The sequence below is a fragment of the Manis javanica genome, chromosome 9, assembly GCF_040802235.1.
Source record: "Manis javanica isolate MJ-LG chromosome 9, MJ_LKY, whole genome shotgun sequence".
Taxonomy (NCBI): domain Eukaryota; kingdom Metazoa; phylum Chordata; class Mammalia; order Pholidota; family Manidae; genus Manis; species Manis javanica.
The window spans coordinates 37,869,079-37,872,775 of record NC_133164.1 but is presented as its reverse complement, the minus strand read 5'-3'; the positions used below and the strand labels follow the sequence as shown (position 1 = coordinate 37,872,775).

At 41.4% G+C, this 3,697-nt stretch overlaps 1 pseudogene; it reads right to left on the bottom strand.

Annotated features, from left to right (window-relative positions):
- Positions 1-476: 476 nt before the first annotated feature.
- LOC108397623 (elongation factor 1-gamma-like) lies at positions 477-1,776 on the bottom strand (annotated as a pseudogene).
- Between the last annotated feature and the right edge of the window lie 1,921 nt (positions 1,777-3,697).

Genomic DNA, 3,697 nt, shown 5'->3' with positions numbered 1-3,697 from the left:
CAAATGAAATGTCTATATACACCTAGGAACTTACAATGAATTTATGATGAATTCAAAAGCCCCTTGGCTGTGAAGGTGACTTCAGTTCCTCCGTAACCGACGGGATGAATTCCAGCTTTATAGAAGCAGAAGGAATATATTTTCTATTGTCACTGACGTTAGAATGCCCTCCGCCTGCCACCTCATACTTCCAACTTAGTAATCTGACAAATGATCTCTCAGCTTTCAGTCACTTCCTCCTCTGTGAAAAGTTCCTGGCTCTTCTAGACATCACTCATAAAATTTCAGCAATCATTCTTACTAAAAATCCCACAACTTAAATAAAGACTAATAATGATTTAATGTTATAATCTAACAATAATATTCATATTGTTAATGTTTTATCATTAGTTTTAAAATCAAGAGCCTAGCACTGAAGTTTTTTTTCTTTCAATGTTCAGTTTCTTTAGTGACCTGCATCTCTTTGTAGAGCAAGTTCAGGCAGCTTTGCAATGGCAAGAGAGATGTTCGCTTAAGTCATTGCCCAAATTGAAGGCGCTGTCCACATGCTGAAAGATTCCTCCCAGGAAAAGTACTTTTGAACCAGTGACTAGGTCTTCTTGATGCCGGGATACAGTTCCTGCCATGTATTTATCTTGTATATGACTTACTTAGCCCACCTGCCAATCTGGACTCAGCAGAAAGGCACGTTCCTGACCTCAGGAGACCTGGACTCTGGAAATGGAGCTCTTCTTGGTCCCAAAGAGGATAACAAAGGCATTTTTTCTCTGCTTGTCCAGTCACTGGAACATTCCAGCAGTGAGGTGGTATGAAGATTTGAATTCAGGAAAATATTTGGAGTACCACCAGGACCTGTGATCCTTATCGAAGTGTTCCCCAAGATATGGGAGCAACACAGACAGTGTGTCCTTATTGGAGCATTTGAATTTGAAGCCATTCAACACAAAGGTCCTCTTGGGCAGATGAGCAAAGGAGTCCTTGACCTTTGGCTCAGCAGCCAATGCCTGCTTACATTCATCCATCTGCCTGTCTGAAGTGGGGGCAGATTTTTCTGCTCTTTCCACTCAGCCTGGGGCTGCTGCTTCTCCTCCTGTGGTCCTTCCCCTCTCTGTGGGGTGTCCTTTTTAGGCTGGCTTTCTGCAAACTCTTTAGCATCAAACTGGGCCATTTTTTCATAGAGTTTCACCTCCCTCCAGACAGCCTGGAAGGCAGACTGGTTAAAACAGGTAAGGAGCCCGTGGCTGGTACTGGGGAATGCCTGGAAGAAAGGAAGCTCTGGACATATTTATAGAGCCACAACAGGGTGCAGACTGTTGTGATATTAGCTAGTGTCACATGCTCTCTACCAGGAAAGTCTTTGTCTTCAGGTGAGCATCCAACAGCCCCAGAAATAGCCTCATCTCCACCTTTGCATTTCCTGTGGCCTGCTTGTTGTGTGGCAGGATGCCCAATGTGGGCAGGTCCTGGCTGGGGGCACTATGCTACTATCAGCTAAGGTCCCTCACTGCACCACCTGGTTGTGCCTCCGGAGTGCTTCCCCACACAGTAGGCAATGGCCTTGCTCTCACACACACAGGATCCATGGTCACCTTCAAACTGTGGAAACTTTCTGGTAGGAAATTTACAGAGAAATTGAGGGATGCAGCTGGTTCAGCCACAGTGGAAGTAGGGTGGTTTATAGAGCCGGCCCACCTGAGTTCTGCTGCCCTGGGCTGCAGGGATGGTTTCAAGCACCCTCCAATTTTCAGGATATGTATATAGGGTCTCAGCAGCCATGGTGATTTCCCAGAAAAAGGTCTTATTGATTCTTCTTTAACAGCTTTAGTATTTATCCTTACATCTTCATTCCAACCATCATTGCCATTTTATTCCCTTGTTGTCTTGACAGCACCATTGTAAATGATTCCTAATTGATCATCCATCTAGCTCGTCTTCAATCCTGTCTCATGTATTGCCAGAATGCTCTTTCAAAAATGCTTATCTAATTATAGCACATACCTACTTAAAATACTTCTATGTTTCCGTATCACCCATTGGATAAAATACATAATCGTTTCCATTGATGTAGAAGATCTCCATTATCTGGCCCTTAACTTTTACTGCAAATGATGGCTGACAGATTTCCTATCTTTGCCCTGTCATCCACCAGAGCTATTTATGGTTTCCCAAAGATACAATAGTTTCCTGTCTCCAGGTCTTGACATATATTCTCTCATTTTGAAAAGCTCTCCCACCAATTAATGACCTGGAAAATGGCTCCTCACCTCTAACTGAAGTATACTGTCTGTATGGAAATATCTCTTATTTCCCAGTTTTTGTTGTTTTTTACCTCCTTATGTTCCCATTATTTGTTTTACATGATCTTGTCATTGGTACTTTTTATACTGTCCTGAAATTATTTCTTAGGTAAGACATGTCAATTTTGAGCTTTTCTACTGTTAACTCCTAAAGAAAAATCTACAGCATGTTTTTTTAATCACTTGACTCCCCACTCCTTAAGCCACAGAATATCAAACCATTGATAAGCAGGAAATCCAAGGTTTAACAGACTGAACAGAAAACATAGATGATCATGTTTTATCTTTCCGGAATTTGAAGGGGAAAATATTAGGGCAATACAGTAGTTTTCAGTAGGTAATAAAGCTAGAAAGACCCATTCAAGGATACTTGAGGTAGTTTATGACACGTGAGGAAGAGCCAGGTTCATAATGTCATGAAATGCCAAAGATGTGAGGAAGCAAAAGTCTGAAGTAAACAGGAGCTATATGGCAAATCACATACCTATGTACCGTGGAGCGTAAGACAATGTGGGCTCATAGCAAAAGGTGAAAGTCATAGAGATACTGAGGATCATGAGCCATATTAAAGCCAAGCACATTAACATAAGCGGTTCTGTCCAATCTTCTACAGCTAATGTTCTCAATACTGCCTTAGGTCCCCAAAGAATCTTAGATTGCTGAATTTTCTCATTGGTCTCCAATATTATGATTTCTATCTACTTATGGCCTTATTATGCAATTTTTGGGGGGAGTTGCTTTTAAATAAATTACGTTTAAAAGTATTTTACTTTTAAAATAAGTTCTTCATTACTAGAAATAACCTGAGTGACTATCTTCCTTTTACCATAAGAGACTAACTGGAACATCTTTTCCCACCATAATGTGAATTTCACACAGCCTGGGATCCTTGTATCTTGCTCATTACATCTCTGATACACAGTATGCACTTTCCATCCCTCCAGGGCTAGATGTCATTAAATGCTCCAGTCTGTCCCTCAAATCCTTTTGCTTGCCCTGCAAGTTGCCAATTCATTTCAACCAGGAAAATCACAGTTTATAATCTCTTACAGTAATTACCATAAGGGAGTGGGGAGAGGACAGCTAAATTCTATCTGAAAAAAAAATTAGAAAAGCAGACTTCCTAACTCACATATGAACAAGCAATTCAGGGGGCATTACACCCCAAAGTGTCCACATGGAAAACATTGAAGACAGCAAAAGCAGTCGGTCATTGAGTCCAGAAAGCAATAGAAGTCTAGAACATCTGCCATAACCACTGAAACGTGCACCCTCATGAGGCCAATTTTAAAACCTTCCCAGTTTCCCCAAACTGCCCTCCTGAACACTCTCAGCTGGCCCTAAAATTCTGCATTATGATTTGTTCAGGTGACCACTATTTCTTGTGTTCGAAGAATCAG